The sequence below is a fragment of the Pristiophorus japonicus genome, unplaced genomic scaffold (genome assembly GCF_044704955.1).
Source record: "Pristiophorus japonicus isolate sPriJap1 unplaced genomic scaffold, sPriJap1.hap1 HAP1_SCAFFOLD_80, whole genome shotgun sequence".
NCBI classification, from domain to species: domain Eukaryota; kingdom Metazoa; phylum Chordata; class Chondrichthyes; family Pristiophoridae; genus Pristiophorus; species Pristiophorus japonicus.
The window spans coordinates 203,019-223,231 of NW_027254718.1; positions in this window are offsets into that span (position 1 = coordinate 203,019).

Below are 20,213 nucleotides of genomic sequence, written 5' to 3' on the forward strand. Positions count from 1 at the left end.
CTAAATACAACAGAAAGCCAAGCGGTAAATGGAATTAAAAACAAAATTACAGAACTATGACAAAATATTGGCAAATGAAATCAAGGAAAACAGAAAGATATTTTATAAATACATGAAGGGCAAAAGCCTACCTACAGAAAATGTATGGCCTATTAGAGACCAAAAAAGTAACATGTGTATTGATTTGGAAGAAGTGGGAATGTTCCTCAAAGAAAAATGTGTATCTGCCTTCACAAGGGACACGATGCAGAAATTGTAGTTAAGGGTTGGTGTGTGAATTATTAGATTAGATAAATGTAGTGAGAGTGGAAATGTTAAGTTTTTTTTTAGAATTTTTGAAAGAAGAGACTTCACTGGGCTCGAAAGAAATGTAACCGAGGCTATTAAGATAATCAATGGAGAAAATAGCGGAGGCTGTGTCCATCACTTTCCAATCCGCTATGGAATAAAGTGTGGTGCCAGAGGACTGGCGGTTTGCTAACACTGGACCATTGTTTAAAATGAAGAAAGGGGTTCACCGAGTAATTCAAGCTGTGTGACCCTGAACTAGACCGTGGGGAAATTATTGGAAAAGTCTGAGCGACAGTATTAATCATCATATGTAATGGCACGGATTAATCAAGGACAGACAGCATGGATTTGTTAAGGGAAACTCATGTCGTACTAACATGATTGCATTTTTTGAGGTGGTAACAAGGAGGTTCGGGGAAGACAGTTTGTTTGATGTAGTCTGCATGGATTTGAATCATTGCTTGTAGCAAACTCCCACATGGAAGAAAAATAAAAATCATCGGATCCAAGGGAAAGTGTCAAGTTGGACCCATAATTGTCCCAGTGGCAGGACGCAAAGGCAAATGATTGGTGTGTTTTTGTGACTGGAAGATTGTTTCCAGTGGGGTTCGGCAGGGCTCAGTACTAGCTCCCTTGCTGTTTGTTTAATATATCAATGCTAGAATTTCCATTAGTTTCTCCCCGCTACCGATCATTTACCACCCATTTAAACGCTGAGTTGTTATAACACCCGGTTATCTCCCATTTACCCAGAAATGAAAACTAACGTCCATCTATCGCCTATTTATTACCCATTTATCGCCAGCATTAGTTTTAGAATCAAGTTAACGCCGACATTTAATTTAACCACTCGTCCATATGTTTATGACGTCAACATCCAGAAAACAGATTTTAATGGAAACTAACGCCCATAAACCGCCCAGCCTAACGTTAGCCCAAAAAAACGCTGAAAAAAAGCTGCATTCACCTGATCTTAACCCAGCGGCATGGAATCCATTTCGTAAATGGAAGGATTTTTCGACAAAAGGCTGCTTCAATTTCTGGAGAGCATTGATTTAATCTGTGAGTTATTTTAAGGTGAATATCAAAATTTAAGAAACATCTTATAATACTGTGGACGAATTTACAATAATTTATGAAATGTCGGATGAAAATGTATTATTTCTGAAGAATAGTCTAATAGTAATTGTAATGGGGCCTGAAATGTCTCAGCCTGTATTGATGACTACTCACATGCTGCAGACTAGAGGTGAAAGAAGGGATATTGAAGAGCATTATCTGCCCAATTAATACGTGGCAGGAGGAGGAGGAGAACGTACACCCGTCGCACTTCCAGAGAGAAACGGTCTTACCTGAACGTGTCGGTGAACACGTGCCTTAGGAGAGTATGATTCCAAAAGAGGTCATCGCTGGGATATGCCAGATCATCAAGGAGATCTGCAGCCTCACAGCACCATCATGACCGTGCTGCTCTTTGAGGTCAAGGTTACTGCGGCACTTTCCTACTATGCATCTGGCTCCTTTCAGGCATCAGCAGGCGAAATTTGCGATATCTCTCAGTATGCCACGCGTTGCTGCTTTCGATAGGTTACTGAAGCCCTTTACGCTCAAAGGATGGACCTGATAAGCTTCTTTTTGACCAGGGTGGCACAGACTGAGGGGGCTTTGGATTTCTCCAGAATAGCAAACTTCCCCAAGTTACAGGGAGGAATACACAGCCCGCACATCGCTATGCGAGCACCCTTTCAGGATGCAGAGGTGTTTCTGAACACAAAGGGAGCCCACTCGCTGAATGTGCATCTCGTTGTTGACCACAAGGAAATAATCCTGGCATTCAATGCAACATTTCCAGGCAGCATCCCCGATGCACTCATCTTGCGTGAGAGTACTTTGCCTGACCTGATTATGAGTCAGCCATAAGTCACGGTTGGATGCTGGTGATAAAGGATATGGCCTTACCAGCTGACTGATGGACTCCCCTGCGTAAGCCGCAGACAGAAGCCGAGAGGTGATAACATGAAAGCGACATCGCCACACAAAATGTCGTCGAAAAGACAATTGGAATGCTAAAGCAACACTCCAGATGCCTGGACTATTCAGGAGACGAATTGCAATAATACTCTGAGTAGTTTGCTCAATTAATTGTGGTGTGCTGCATGCTGCATAATTTGGCTATCAGGTAGGGATAAGAATTGCTAAATGGGACTGCCGATCCACCTCGGGAGAGAAGAGAAGATGATGAAGATGAGGTGAACGATGACCTCGGGGAAGACACTCAGGCTGATGTTGAAACCATGCCCTCACTCTCCTCTGGAACGTGGGAAAGGGCCCGTTGTGACTACACAGCTGAACGTGTTATGTCTGCAGCGCATAAATGAAAGTTTTGCGTTAAGTTTGTGACACGTACCGTTACGTTTGATATTAACCTTTCATGGTAAGGAATCGCCGGAGTTTAACGCTACAAGTAGCTGAATACAATGCACAACAATGTTAAGTTAAGTTTTTATAAATACGTTTAACGATATATTTTTTTTAATAAAACATAACACAATACAACACAACACAACAGTACCCACTCCCCCACCTCAAACCAAACTTTCAACATTTTAACGTTTTAGCAATACAGTAACAAAAGATTTTAATAAAAAAGCCTTCTTAACCCACTCTCTCTCAAACCATCCCAACAATGAAACATTTAAAAACAGGAACAATTTAATCAACTAAAAGTAAACCGAACCAGACACCCCACCTCACAGACAACAATATTTACGTATAACAAAACACATTCCCTCCATCCTTACGGCCACGCCCCTCCTTCACTTTCCGCGTCTGATCAGCACCTCTTTCCTTTCACCTACCAACACCAAGGTGATGATGGTGGAGAGGACATTTCTGTGGAAATATCCTCCGAGCCAGATGCAACTACTTCCTCTGGCTCGCATGAGTCTCTGGCAATGGGGGTGCGGCACCTTGGGGAGCAGTGCCGGATTCCGGGACCAATGATAGCACTCTGGCACCAGTGTCCCTGGCTATTATCTCCAGGGCCACCGCTGTCTGTGTAATTTTATCGTTCACTTTCGTGGATAGTGTGGCCATCTGCTGAGATATTCCACCCATTGCCTGGAGGAGCTCTTAACATAACTCAACGCTTCTCCAGGACAAGTTAACCCTGTACACGCAAGATCTCCTGTTCGTGGAGCAGTTTGACTGCGCTGAACCAACCGCCGCGTGCTCATCACCGGCCGTGAATCACTGGAGGCACCCTTTGGCAAAGCATTTGGCCCCGCTAACTCCTCGTTCGAGGAGTACGTGGCCGCAGGAACACTGGAAGCTACGGCTGCTGCAGGCTCCTCCTTGACCTCCTCACTTTCCTCAGTGGAGAGTAGGACCCGCAGCAGAACGGGGGGGATTCAGGGCTCCACGAACCCAGAAATAAGTTAGACCAGCTCCATTGTTTGAAGTGGTGGTTCGATTTCCAAGGCCCACACCCTTGGTTGAACTAGAAGACAAAAAAGAGGTAATTAGATGAGAAGGCGGTGCTTGGGTCACATCGGAATCCAAACGCTACACAGCCATGTGCATGAGAGCAGCTCTAATGTTGTAAGAATGATGACAGACTTCACGTTTGATGAACATCATGATCGTACAAAATTAGCATTACAATAACTTTCATGATCCCATCATTAATTACATAACAGTACATTACATAACATAATATTACATAACATTGCATCGATAAATCATCAATGATATATTTTATGGATATATGAGGCATCAATTGACTTTACATCACCCAATGTTTTATAGTTTACTCACGTGGCCTGACGACAGGTTCTGAAGCAGCACAGGTGGGCAAACGATTGTGGAACTCCAGAAGTGCCAGCACCGGCTCCTCGAGATCGGTGAGGGGACATAGATCTGCTGGGCCGTCACCCGTGCTCCGCTGCTCATCCCTGTTCTATGAAAGTTTTTTCTGCAAAAGGTGACAACGGCATGTCATGGCGTAAGATCATTGTCAGGTATTGTTACAGATAGAGATACATAGATTACTGACAGATATTTTATTATTATCATTAATGTTATTAATACGCAACACAACACAACATACATGACTATCCACCGTAAAAGATATGCATACTGCATGCATGGTTACATCTGCCGTCTGCAAAAAAATTGCTAGATCGACATTTGTATTAAATGCTGAATGAGAGGTGATCTTATCGAAACGTATAAGATTATGAGTGGGATTGACAAGGTGGATGCAGAGAGGATGTTTCTACTGATAGTGGAAACTAGAACAAGGGGGCATAATCTTAGAATACGGGGCCAACCATTCACGGCTGAGATGAGGACAATTTTCTTCTTGCAGAAGGTTGTAAATTTGTAGAATTCGCTGCCTCAGAGAGCTGTGGAAGCTGGGTCATTGAATAAATGTAAGACAGAGATAGACAGTTTCTTAAACGTTAAGTGAATAAGGGGTTATGGGGAGCGGGCAGGGACTGGTGCTGAATCCATGATCGGAACAGCCATGATCATATTAAACGGCGGCGCAGGCTCCAGGGGCTGTATGGCCTACTCCTGTTCCAATTTCTTATGTTCCTTTGTTCTTAATTCTAATTAAACACTCACTGTGTTCTCCCAAATTTCCCAGTCCTCTAATTCAAATGTAACTCTCACTGTGTTCCCCTAAATTCTCCAGACCTCTATTTCTACTTAAACATGCACTGTGTTCTCCGAAATTCACCGGCCCTCTAATTCTCATTAAACACTCACAGTGTTCCCTAAATTCCTCAGTCCTCTATTTCTAATTAAAAACTTACTATGTTGCCCTTAATTCCCCAGTCCTCCCATTCTATTTAAACTCTCACAGTTTTCCGCTAAATTCCCCAGTCCTCTATTTCTAATTCGACAATGACTCTATTTCTCTGCAATTACCTTTATATGATTTATAACTGAACAGTTGTTCTATTGCCCTAAATGCACCAGATCTCTGTTTCAGATTAAACTGTGACTGCATCCCTCCACATTCACCTGACCTATATATGTAATTTAACAGTAAATTTATTACCATGAATACCCTGATGATTCCCATTTCCTGTCGTGTTGGCGACGAGCTCATTCTGACCGCGTGATCCACATCCTGTTACATATAAACATAGAAACATTGGAAATATGTGCAGGAGTAGGCCATTCGGTCCTTCGAGCCTGCACCGCCATTCAATAAGATCATGGCTGATCAATCCTTCAGTAGCCATTTCCTGATTTATCTCCATACATCTTGATCCCCTTAACCGTAAGAGCCATATCTAAATCCCTTTTGAATATATCCAGTGAATTGGCATCAACAACGCTCTGCGGCAGGGAATTCCACAGGTTAACAACTCTCTGAGTGAGGAAGGTTCTCCTCGTCTCAGTCCTAAATGGTCTACCCCTTATCCTAATACTATGTTCCCTGTTTCTGGACTTCCCCAACATCGGGAACATTCTTCCCGCATCAAACCTGTCCAGTCCCGTCAGAATCTTATATGTTTCTATGAGATCTTCTCTCATCCTTCTAAACTCCAGTGACTAAAGGCCCAGTTGATCCAGTCTCTCCTCATATGACAGTCCAGCCATCCCTGGAATCAGTCTGCTGAACGTACGCTGCATTCCCTCAAGAGGAAGAACATCATTCCTCAGACACTAAACACAAGATGAGGCCTCACTAAGGCCCTGGACAACTGCAGTAAGACATCCCAGCATCTATTTTCAAATCCCCTAGCTATGAATGCCGACATACCATTTGCATTCTTTATCGCCTGCTGTACCTGCGTGCACACTTTCAGTGACTGATGAACCATGACATGAGACGTTGCACCTCTCCTTTTCCGAGTGTGCCGCCATTCAGATAAAATTCTGCCTTCGTGTTTTTGCCCAAAAATGGATAACCTCAATTTTATCCACATTATATTGCATCTGCCATGCATTTGAACACTAACTTAACCTGTCCAAGTCACCCTGCAGTGTCTTAGCGTCCTACGCACTGCTCACACCGCCACCCAGTTTAATGTCATCTGCAAACTTGGAGATATTACACTCTATTCCTTCATCCAAATCGGTAATGTATATTGCAAAGAGCTGGGGTCCCAGCACTGAGCCCTGCGGCATTCCAGTGGTCACTGCCTGCCATTCTGAAAAGGACTCGTTTATCCCGATCTCTGCTTCCTGTCTGCCAACCAGTTCCCTATCCACCTCAGTATATTACCTCCAATACAATGTGCTTTGATTTTGCACAACAATCTCTCGTGCCGGACCTTGGCAAAAGCTTTCTGAAAGTCCAAATACACCACATCCACTGGTTCTCCCTTGTCCACTCTACTGTTGCATCCTCACAAATTTCGAGAAGATTCGTCAATCACGCTATCCCTTTCATAAATCAATGCTGACCTGATCCGATCCTGTCACCGCTTTCCAAATGCGTTGCTATTTCATCCTTCATGATCGATTCCAACATTTTCCCCACTACTGATGTCAAGTGAACCGGTCTATAATTACCTGTTTTCTCTCTCCCTCCTTTGTTAAAAAGTGATGGTAAATTACCTACCCTCCAGTCCATAGGAGCTGTACCAGAGTCGATCGACTGTTGTAAAATGATGACCAATGCATCCACTATTTCTTGAGATACATCCTTGAGCATTCTGGAATGCAGACGACAGGCCCATCGGAATTATCGGCCTTCAATCGCATGAATTTTCAGAACACAATTTCCCGCCCAATAAGGATATCCTTCAGTTCCTCCTTCTCACTAGACCCACTGTCCCTCGTACCTTCAGACGGTTATTTGTTTCTTCCTTCGTGAAGACAGAGTCGAAGTATTTGTTCAATTGGTCCTCGATTTCTTTGTTCCCCATTATAAATTCAACTGAATCCGACTGCAAGGATCCTACGTTTGGCTTTACTAATCTTATTTTTTTTCACATATTTAGAGAAGCTTTTGCAGTCAGTTTTTATATTCCCTGCAAGCTTCCTCTCGAAGTGTTTGTTCCCCCTCTTAATTAAACCCTAAGTCCTCCTCTGTCGAATTCTAAACTTCTCCAGTCCTCAGGTTTGTTGCTTTTTCTAGCCAATTTACATGCCTCTTTCTTGGCTTTAACACTATCCTTAATTTCCATTGTTAGCTATGGTTGAGCCACCTTCCCAGTTTTATTTTTACTCCAGACAGGGATTTACATTTGCTGAAGTTCATCCATGTGATCTTTAAATCTTTGCCATTGCTTATCCAGCGACTCCCCTTTGAGTGTCGTTTGCCAGTCTATTCTAGCCAATTCACGCCTCATACCGTCGAAGTTACCTTTCCTTACGTTCAGGACCTTAGTTTCCGAATTAATTTTGTCACTCTCCGTCTTAATAACGAATTCTACCAAATTATGTTCACTTTTCACCAAGGGGCCTCGCACAACAAGTTTAGTCCCTTCTCATTACACATCACCCAGTCTAGGATGCCTAGCTCCCTGGTTGGTTCCTCGACATATTGATCTCATAAACCATCCCTAATACACTCGAGGAAATGCTCCTCCACCGCATTGCTACCAGTTAGCTTAGCCCAAGTAATATGTTGATTAAAGTCGCAATGATTACTGCCATACCTATATTGAACACATCCCTTATTTCTTATTTGATGCTGTCCCCAACCTCACTACTATCATTTGGTGGTTTATACACTACTCCTACTAGCGTTTTCTGCCCTTTAAATTCCGCAGCTCGAACCATACCGATTCCACATCATCCAGGCTGTTGGAGCGGATTTTTGGACATATACTTGCCAACATTTTTTTAATTTTCCCCTTTAAATGAATTTTGTAAGAGATAATACTGATGCATTGTGCTTTCAACAGTTAAACTTCAAGGTATAATGGCCTTGAGTTAATGGAGATAGGAAAGTGAGATAAAGAACACTGAAGAGTTAAGTGCTGAGTATGTTTGATTATACCGGTGTCAAAAGCCTGCACTTGTTTATACTGCCCTGTCACAATGCAGGATGTGTTATATCAAAAGATTAGCCTTCGATAGTCAAAGCTTTGCAGTGCTAAAACATGTGTTGTAAAGTGACGTAATTTGTAAGATAAAAGAACTTCACTGCAGATACCAATTTGAGTCGTGGTTCAGAGACAGGGGTCTCTAACACTTCTCCCAAAGCTTTGTCTCCGATTTAATAAACCTCTCTTTATATATTATACAGTCTCGGAAATATTTTTCCACAACAAAATGGCGTCATGACTGGATACTCTCTGATCAGACGTGATCATTTAAGACAGTATCTGGAATCTGGTGTTAGAGACTGAAAAGAGAGGTGTACGGGCACGACGGGATAGTGTATAAGATACGAGTAAGTAGATAGCGGGAAGAGGCAGACTAACAGTTTGATTTTTCCCTTTGGTTAATAAGGTCGGTGCGGAAGGGAACTGATCACTCCAACCTAGAGCCGAAAATCTCCTGTGATAAGGAAACACGCTAGCTTTGTTGCGAAGACAAAGAGTCCCCACAGAGTAGTCGTGGTCGTGAGTAATCCAGGAACAAAGGGAAACGTCCGAGCCTGGCGAAGATGGAAGCTAAGGAAGGGAATGTAAAACGCGGGCCGCCCGGGTCGTTAATTAATTCCTATATGACCGATCGACAGATCTTAATCAAGAAAATGCAAAAGGACGGTTGGGATATATCCCAGACGTTAGAACAACAGCGAAGTTGGATAGTTAAACAAAAGAAAGATAAAACTAAAAAAGCCGGAGTATTATTGGTGCATCAGTTAGCAGGACTAATGGAACAGGTTAATGAGTTTAAAGAGAAAATGGATGAAAAAAGTAAACAATTAAACCAGGCACAAAGGAAAAATATAGAGTGGGAAAAGAAATGCCTGGCGCTGGAACAACAGATCCAGGGTTGATCTCAATGCGGGGGATCGCTGCCCCCTCACGAGAAGCAACTGCCCCGGGTCAGGATGATTTAGAAACCCTCCCGGTGGCGCCGGTAACAAGAGGGGGGACGGCTGCAAATCCCATTGCGAAATTAAGCCCTTTACCCCCGGCGAAAGACAGCAGATAATGGCATCCCTGGGTAAATTACAGCCCCGGTGTGCGCATATTAAATGTTGGGCAGAGCTGGATACAGTTTGTTGGGCCACCAACTACACCTCAGAGATATCCACCAACTAGTCCGAGCGGCTTTCCCGGGAGATCGGTGGAGAGTAGTGGCCGGAGGAGCCGCGGTAGCAGCCAATGTGGACTTTTCAGGGGAACGTTGGACACACACGGTACCTTAAACCACCGAAGTAGATGGTCAACTGGCAGCCTTTGTCCCTTTTAAAACCGAGATCCAACGGGTTTTAGGTAACGCCCCTACCAATTGGGGTAAAATTACGACAACCAAACAGCAAAAAGGGGAAGGAGCCTCAGAGTATGGGGAACGATTGTTCCAGATATATCAAGAATGCTCTGGACAGGGAAACCCAGGCCGCGGTGACCGAGCATTTATTCAGGCATTCAAGGACGGACTATCCGCTGCACACCAGACCATTATAAAAATGGGAGTAATTGTAACCCAGGATTATGATGAACTGGTCGAGTGGGCTAGTGGCGTCCAGGGAGGGGGCGATGAAAAATCTCAGACAAAGATAAAGCAGGAAAAGGTCTCTGTCACGGGAACAGGAGGAGGGCAGAAAAGGGGGACTTGACATAATTGTGGAAAACCGGGCCATTTTGCCAGGGAATGCTAAGGGAAAGACAGTGAAAAGCACGTATTGTGGTAAGAAAGGGCACCTGGAAGTGACATGCTATGGTAAAAATGAATATGCTAAAAAGGCAAGGACCCTGTCACAATAGGAATACCAGCAGTGGCAGGCGTACAAAGCCACTCTGTGATTTCCGGCGGCCGCTGTACAACGTAAAAAGGAGGGAAGGATATATGTGTCTGAAAGAGTATGGGGCCGACAGTGTGAGATGCAAGTGGACTCGGGAGCCTCAATATCCATTACCAATATGCCCCTTCCCGTCACCGACAAAAAGGCTCTGATAAACGGAATAGATGGACGGCCCACACTGGCAACCTGAGCACCACCCAATTGGTGGAAATTGATAACTTATATAAACCCATGAGATTTTACGTATGCAAGAATCGTGAGAGAACAATATTGGGGAATGATGTAATGAGGGAATTTAAGGCCCTGATTGATTGCGGCAAGGGGAAACTGACATTGCTAAAGGCGGATGGAAGTAAGGGAGATATAGGACAAATAGCCCACCATGTGGAAAGTATAGGTTTAGCTACAGCCACAAAAACTGACTGGCTTATCAGGACTGGAGGGTATGGAGGCATATGTGCCTCTGTGCCCGGGGTCTGGGCACTGACAACATTGTATACTGGAAAGGCGAAGATGGATCCTATTAAATTCCCTGGACCACCTCATAAACCACATCGACAATATCCTATAAGACCTGAAGCTAGAACAGCGGTTGTACAAATAGTAAAAGGGCTAGTGGAAAAGGGTTTCTTAAATAGAAACATTTAGCACCACTAACTCTCCAACATGGCCGGTGGGGAAACCAGATGGGAGTTATCGACTCACTATCGACGACAATACCCTTAACAAGGTCACCCCCAAATTACACCCGATAGTGGCCAGCCACTCCACAATCGTTAATGGATTATCCCCTGGACATAAGATCTTTACAGTCCTAGACATAGCCAATGGGTTTGGGGCCCTTCCACTCGACCCAGAATCACAAGAAAAATTTGCCGTCTAGGTGGAGGATAAACAATATACTTGGACCCCATTACCACAAGGATTCCATAATAGTCCTGCCATATTCCATCGAGTCATGAGGGATATACTAAAACAAATAGAGGTACCGGCAGGAAATAGTATTTTACAATATGTCGACGACATATTAATAGCCTCAGAAACCAAGGAAGGACATCAGGCAACACTATACTTAGTATTAAGGGCTCTGGAAACGGCGGGCCTTAAGATTAACCCCAAAAAGGCCCAGGTAGGGAAATCCCAGGTCCTGTACCTAGGGTACTGCCTCTCAAAGGAGCTGAAAGAAATGCCCTCGGATAGGAAAAAGGCTGTCAAGGTCAAGCCTCGACCAGTAACGGTAAGGGGGGTGAGGAAGGCACTGGGCCTCCTTAATTACAGACGGAACTTTATCCCTGATTGTGCAGAAATTGCTGAGCCAATACAAAGATTAGTGAAAGGGGGGAAACCGGACCTAGACCTCATAGAATGGGGCCCTGAACAAGAACAGGTGTATAGTAAACTCAAGTCAGAACTAGTCTCCGCATTGGGACAGCCTGACATGAGTAAGTATTTCCACATCCACTGTAATAATGAAGGTGGGTTCTATATGGCCGTGGTCACCCAAGATCGCGGGAATAAAAGGAGACCTATAGCCTACTACTGTACCACCGAAAGCCCGGTGATGACTGGGTTTCCAGATGTATAGCCGCGCTAGATTGCGCAGCCTGGGCGGTAAAAGTAAGCGAGCCTGTGGTGATGACTGGAAACATCATTCTCCACACTAAACACACATTGGTAGAAATGTTAAACACAGGAAAACTGAGAACCGTATCTAATATGAGACGTGGGAAGCAGTCCACTTACCACCCAACAAAGCGGTAACCATAATTAGAGATGTCGGGAACAACCCCGCAGAAGGTATGATGGGTGAAGGGGAACGCCACTTTTGTGAAGAGGTATGTGAGGATATGGAAGAGGATAGAATAAAAGACACCCCACTTCAAACCGCAGAACAAACCTTGTTTGTGGACGGCTCACGAAAATACGTAGAGTGACTACCTCGTACCGGATGGGCCAGAGTTAACCAGGATCTAGAGACAGTTGAATCAGGGCGAATTAATGGGGTGTCGTCAGCTCAAGTGGCAGAACTGGTAGCCCTCACCCGGGCACTGGAATTATCGGAAAATAAGATTGTTAATATCTATACGGACAGTAGATATGCATTCGGGGTAGTAACGATTATATGACAGCATGGGGGACAAGGGGTTTTTCACAACTAGCGGACATCCCATAAAGCATCAGCTGAGAATAGAAGCTCTTTTAGCAGCCAGTAATAAACCAAAACAAGTAGCGGTCATTAAAATTAAAGCCCACAGGAGGGAGCCGGACCGAACCCGTCCAGATTGGCTGAGTCACCAGGGAAATAGAGCTGCAGACGTAGCTGCACAGAAGGCATTAGAACAGGAAGAGTGTGAGGAAGCCTCAGTCAGTGCCGCCGGGGTCCGAGACGAACATTTAAGTATTGAGAAACTACCCCAGGACACTTCTGAGGAGGAAATAAGTATGTGGACAAAGCAGGGCGCAAAGCAAGGGAAGTTTAACGTTTGGAGACGAAACGACAAAGTAACGGCGCCTGAATGCATACAGAATACCTTATTGGAGTTGCATCATGGCCTGTCTCAATCAGGACGAGAGGCCTTGACCGGGAGTCTTGGAAGAGATTCGTGGTGGAAAGGGATGGGGAGAGATATCGCCAAATATTGCCATCGAGGCGTTACGTGTGCAAAATATAATCCAGGCAGGCCCATTAAAATTAAAATGGGACACCAGCCCCGTCCACGGGGGCCATGGGAACACGTAAAAATTGATTTCACAGGTCCTTTGCCCCCATCCCATGCAAAAAGATATTGCCTAGTGTTTATAGATCAATTTACCCGGTGGGTGGAAGCTTTCATCACACGTGATTGCACTGCCTCACAGTGGCAAGGATATTCTGACCAAGGTACCCACTTCACCGGAAAAAAATTGTTAAAAATATATGCCAGCTGATGGGCTTAAAACAATAATTCCACATCCCCTACCACCCGCAGAGTTCTGGGATGGTAGAGCGCATGAACCATACCCATTCGGGATAGGACGCACCATAGATGAATTACGTAACCTAGAGAGGGTACTGGAACAGATAGTTAACGACAGTGCTGAAGCAATAGAGGGCATAACGGCTGAAATGGTAGTCATACGCACAATGGTACTCCAGAACCGAATGGCCCTAGATACTAGCACAAAGTGTGGGCACATGTGCCTTTATTGGAGCTGAATGTTGCACTTACATTCCCGATAATTCAGAAAACATAACCAACCTCGCTGATCACGTAAGAGGGATGTAAATAAGTTATCCACGACAGCAGGAGGATCTGGCTGGTTTGATTGGCTGTTAGGGGCATCCTGTGGGTCCTATCTTATGCATGGAGTAATTATTCTGGTTGTAATAATAATTACTTGCTGGCTGATTATCGGGTGTTTTAATATCTGCTGTAAAGTTATGATGGCTCGCCTGATGCCAGTAGCCAGTGTAATCGCCGAAGGAGAAGCAGACCTGATGGAAATACCTGAAGGCACCAAGGATGAAGAAACAGACGATGATGACACCGACTGCTATCTTTGAAGGGTAGCCCAGAGCTACAGGCAAGGTGGACATACGGAACATCAGGGAACTAACATACCCCAAAGGACGAATATATGACACCATGCTATTATCATTGTGGTCATCTGGATTTCGTGAACATCCTCCACGACCAAGACGTGAATATTGTTAGAGCGGATTTTTGAACATATACTTGACTAGTATACGGGACTAAACATTTGTTTTTATTTTCCCCTTTAATGAATTTTGTAAGTGACAATACTGATGCATTATGCTTTATATAAAAAAATCACAGTTTGACTACAAGGTATGCTGGCCTTGAGTTAGGAGATTGGAAAGTGAGATAATGAACGACTGGAGAGATAAGTGGGCGTATGTTTGTCTATACCGGTGCCAAAAAGCCTGCACTTGTTTATAATGCCCTGTCACAATGCGAGGATGGTTTATATCAAGAGCTCAGCCTTGGATAGTAATTGTATGAAAAGCTTTGTAAACCTTGTAATGCGATGATTAGACTGAAGGACTAGTGCTAAAGCATGTGATGTAAAGTGACCTAATTTGTAAGATAAAAGAACCTCACTGGAGATATCAAATTGAGAAGCTGGTTCAGAGACAGTGGTCTCTAACACTTCTCACAGAGCTTTGTCTCCGATTTAATAAACCTCTCTTTATATATTATACAGTCTTGGAAATATTTTTCCACAACATGTCTGTGGGAAAATATTTCAGACATCAGTGTGACTGGAAAAGCACACACACAGCCGTGTGAGAGTGTTCCAGTGCACTGACTGTGGAAAGAGCTTCAATCTGTTACACAGCTGAAAAAATATTGCACCATTCACAGCGGGGAGAAACTACGCATGTTCTGTGTGTGGACAAAACTTCAACAGATCATCCAACCTGGAGAGACACAAAGACACCTGCATCATGGAGAAACCGTGGGAATGTGGAGACTGTGAGAAGGGATTCAGTTCCCCGTCTGATCTAGAAATTCATTGTCACAGTCACACCGAAGAAAGGCCGTTCACCTGCTCTGTGTGTGGGCAGGGGTTCACTCAGTCATCCAACTTGCTGAAACTCCAGCGAGTTCACACTGGGGAAGTGTGTGAAGGGATTCACTCAGTCATCTGAATTGCGTGTTCACAAGTGACTGCAGGGGTTATGTTCTACTGTTATTACTGCTGTTAAAAGCATCCTGACTGAATCGTGTTCGTTCTGTCAGTTGGGATTTGTTTCTGGAGATATTACTAACCCCGAAAACTGTGATGGAGTTTAATATTTTGAAATTTCAAATAATACAATGTGTCGATATTTGAAATATCCATGATAAGAGGAGACTAATTGAGGTCCTGTTATATGTTGGTCCTTTTCTCCTTTCTATCTCTAGATTGTTTCAGTTCTCATGTCTTTGGTTACTCTCAGGGAGAAATCCCAGTTCCTTCTCCATTCCAGTGTGCCTCTCTTTGCCTTGTTGTCCAGAGTAGGGATAGCGATCACGCCTGGGATCACTAAACACAAAACACAGTCTGTTAATCCCTTTCAGCTGCAGGACTTAGCTCGTTCCTGGCAGCATCTCTCTCACTTTCGATGTGTGAATAGAGAATCGTGCAAATCTGGTTTCGAGTTAAATTTGAATCCACTCAGTAACTGTATTTAAAGAAAAATGTACAAGTAAACCCATCACATCAAGTAATTGGCAAAGGTTTACAGTCAACAAGATGAACAAGTAAAAATATCACGGCCCAGTAACCCAGCTCTATATTCACAGGAGAAAGTCTGTTATCTAAGTCCTCGAATGTTAGTTGGTGAGATGAGAGACTGAATCACTTTTCACATTCAGCTGGTAAACGGTCTCTCCCTGATGTCTTTCCACCCAACGTGCATCTGCATCCATTCCCACTGTCCCAACATTCACAGTTTTGAGTCAGCTGGCCACACGAGTCTCACAGGCTAGACGATTGTTTGAAGTTGCATCCACACACAGAACATGTGTCCTGTTTCTCACCGCTGTGATTGGTGTTTTTCCAAAGGCTGATGATAGGTTGATCCTGATCAATCCGGTGAATCTCTCAAATCTTGACGTTATGTTTGGTTTCAGTTTCCCAGCTGTAGACCGTCACCTTCTGATACCGTGCAAATTGAGGTTACAAACGTTGTTACTTTAAGTACAGGATAGACATTTCCATTGTGGTAGGCATCAGAGTCGAGTCCAGTCCTGCCCTCAAATTGCAACCACACACTTCCCAGTTGAGGTCATTTCCCAGTTGAGGTCATTTCCAAGTTGACGTCATTGGATCGGTATCAAGAGCATGGGCACTGACTAATTTTTAATCATATTTAGCCCACTGGTACCGAGGACAATTATAACCCCTGAACTGCTGCCTTGGCTAAGATCAACTAACAGCACCGATCAAGGAACGAACTTGAGAACTTCCCAGTCAATATTGCAGATTGTTCTAAAATTTGGGGGGTGGGGGAGGGTTAGAAATAATATTTTGAAAGACATTTTACTCCAGCTTTAAACGAAACTTTCGTCACACTGCACCATTCTGAAGTCTTTCCAAATTCAGTCCAATGGATCATCAAAAAGAGTGTGACATTTTAGAAAGGCGCAAGTTACTGAAATCAACAGCTTTTCAATCACTGCACAGTACAGAAGGGAACAACTGTTAATGGGAGGTCGGTGCGTGAAGTCCTCCGACACTCCGAGATAAACTGCACTGTTCCTTTAAGTATAAATAGGCAGTAAAAAGGGAGTGCGGGTCCCTTTAAATATCTTCTCCATTCAACCAGGTTTGGGAGGAGCAAACGCGCGCGGTCTCCTTATATCCTCACACAGCAAGCTCCGCCGGTGGGCTCCCGCAAGGTCTTAAAGGCCAAACAAATAAACGCATCTGGTTCAGCACAACAACTGAAAAGTTCACACACAAAGTCTTTGCTATACATGCGTGGGTGTGTGCGTTTGTGTAACCAAAACACATCATTCTTAATGTTTGACACTGAATTCCACAGAGATAAGCTGTTATCTTCGCCAGTTATTTTCCAGCATTTCATTTGCTCTTATTTACAATGTAATTGCAGAGTGTTTAATCCCTTTACCATTTATTGATGACCCATTGTCTTATGTGCTCCTGTTTCGAAAATGATGTCACAATGACCATTCCGTTACCAAGGTGACCACTTGTCCGCAGTATACTGTGGGAAAGGGGAGTAAATCTAACCGAGGGTAATAAGCGGCCTCCCACCAGTCTCTGCACCTTATTGCCCAGTGATCACCTCACCATCGCACAGAAGGTCCTGAGATTTACCTCCAGTGTGGATGACTTGTGTAAGTATTGTTAAACATTAAATTGTCGGTTAAAAGAGGAGTTGGGTGAGGAGGGTTTAGAGATTAGGCGTAAAAGAGTAGTTGGGGTGAGGGTTTGAGAGAAATGCGGTGATTGAGGAGTTGGGGTGAGGGGTTGGGGAGTTGGGTTGAAAGAGTAGTTGGGGAGGGGGAGGTGGAGAGTAGGTGTGAAGAGGGTGTATGAGTGAGTGGGATTTACAGCCATTTAATTGCCTTTGTTGAACTATCATGGGGTTTATTTTTCCTATAAAATGTTGTGTATTGTGTATTTCACTGAAGTTAGACGTGGGGTTGCAGTTCCTTGCATGCACTGGACTATTTCTGGTGACTTAATGTGGGAAGGGTTAATTGGGAAGAGACTTGTGTGGGATCATTTTGTGCTGAATGCGTGGCTGGGCGGCGGGTTTGCCCTCAGTCCCAGTGATGAGGTGTTGTTGACAGCAAATCCAGTGACCACATACATTGTGACTCCAAATCCATGGACAACTTACACTGAGGCATCAAATCCAGGGACCCCTTGCACTGAGGCAACAAATACAGGGGCCATTTACAATGAGACATCAAATCCACGGTGAATTACATCGTGACACCAAATTGAGGGATTACTAATACCGTGACAACAAATCCAGAGACTAATAACACTGAGGCACCAAATCCTTGGACCACTTACACTGAGACTATAGAATTACATCAGATATATGGGACAGAAATGGGCCATTCGGACTAACCAGTCTGTGCCGGTGTTCATGCTCTGCTCGGTAATTAGAGAGCCGCAGTATGGGGAATGGCCATGCCGCTGAAAGCAGCTCTAGTTAGGGGGAAAGGTGTGGTAATGAATGAAGATATGATGGTGGAATCAGACGGTGACTGGTGAGGCCTGGTGACAGATTATTGTCAGAAGCCCTTGTCAAGCAGGCTGATGATTAAATGTAACCAGCACAACAACTGTATCCGTCTGTTATTTACCAAAATCCCCAAATCTAATGTCACTAATTGATTTTTCTGTGAGAAATGTAGAGATGTAAAAGAAGGGAGGAAATGAGGCTTGCGCAGAAACGAAGGTTCCTTGAATTAACACATTGTGAGGCTGTTTTGTGACTCGTCTGTGAGAGGTTAAAAACATGAAATGGAAAAGGGCAAGTTCAGTGACTCTTATATTGCCAATAGTGCTTTCAACTTTAATCACTATATCCTAAGCCGAATATCATATTGACTATCCCAATCACTAATCCCAATCCTAACACATAGCCACAAACCACACCCACTAACCCCTAAACCTACATCTAACCCAGCCCCTAATCAATGCTAAGAACATAAGAAATAGGAGCAGAAGTCGGCCATCTAGACCCTTGAGCCCGCTCTGCCATTCAATAATATCATGGCTGATCTGATCTTGGCCTCAATTCCACTTCCCTGCCCACTCCGCATAACGCTTGACTTCCCTATCTTTCAAAAATCAGTCTATCTGCAACTTAAATATATTCAATGGCCCAGCGTCCATTGCTCTCTGGGATAGAGAATTTCAAAGATTCACGACTCTCTGAGAGAAGAAATTCATCCTCATTTCCGTTTTAAATGGGCGACCCCTTATGCTCAGACTTTGCCACCTCGTTCTCGATTCCCCCCACAAGAGGAAACAGAGATCAGTGGGGAAGCTAAAGACCTGATAAAGGAAGTGTTAAACAATAATTTTGATGCAAAAAATTTCTGCAACGTATGTTAGTAACAAGTAATTATAATCAACTAACCCATCAAAATGAGCAACGACAATTACAAAGACCAGAACATTTCAAAGGCAATCACATGCAGTATGTGTGGAGATGTATTAACCGCATTCGTTAAACAATATGGAAAATAAGAGTTCCAGTCTTCAGCAAGATAGTTCTTTCAAGGAACGTCAAATGAGTGTAAAGTGAGACACGCCGGTTCAGTGTATGACATCCACAAGCCGTATACTCAAACGTTACAAGCTTGGGATTTGATGTGGCAAAATATGAACTGCGTGAGAAGTGAAATAATCTAGAGTAAGAAAAGGCCCAAAATGGAAGGGAAGGGAACACGAATTAGTCTCCCGTGCAGCGGCATGGTCCCGGCCTGCATGACCATCAGCAGGTCGGGGCCATCAGAGGGAGCACTGTGCGGCGGTGGCATTCCATTGGGGCATGGTGACGGCTGCAAATTCACGTCGCTAATGTCAGTGCTGGCAGGCACAGCAGGAGGGGCAAAGGAGCGGCAAGAGATTATAGAAGGAACTGACCGGGGCCCAGGAGAGGCATGAGTCTGGGGCCCAGAAGGGGCAAGGGCCTAGGGGCAGCATGGGCCAGCCCAGACTGCAAAATTTGTGTGCTCAGTCCGTGCAGCACAGCTGGTCTCCAGTCGTCTGGGGTAATCTTTGCCACTGGACCAAGACCGAGCTCTGTCAAGCCAGTGTGGTGGCTGGTGTGCAACGGCCACCACACGTTAAAAAAATCCAAACACGGACAGCTTCCACCCTTCAAGATGTAGCTCAGGATCTGGAATACTGGGTCCTTCATTACAACACCTGTGAACTCATTCCTTTTTGGCGTGGAAAGAAGTCATCCTCGCTTCCAGGGACTGCCTGTGATGATGATGGTTATGGAGAAATGAAATATTGGACACCCGGTGTTTGAAACAATATTGAGACAGAACACTAATCTCCAGCTCAGGTACAGGGTTATTCAGAGCATCAGAAACAAAGTCTCAGTGCCAGAATGAACATGGTTCAGTGTCCAATGGGAGCCCAGTAAATCCTGCTCCATTCACTGATTGGCTGTTCCTATTTACCCAGATTTCCCCGCGATGAAGAATGTGCCGACCCCAGACTTCAGTCACACCGACGAGAGGCCGGTGACCGACTCTGTGTGTTGGCAGGTGTTCACTCAGTCATCCAACCTGCTGAAACTCCAGCGAGTTCACACTGGGGAAGTGTGGGAAGGGATTCACTCAGTCATCTGAATTGCGTGTTCACAAGTGACTGCACGGGTTATGTTCTACTGTTATTACTGCTGTTAATCGCATCCTGACTGAATCGTGTTCGTTCTGTCAGTTGGGATTTGTTTCTGCTGATATTACTCACCCCGAAAACTGGGATGGAGTTTAATATTTTGATATTTCAAATAATACAATGTGTCGATATTTGA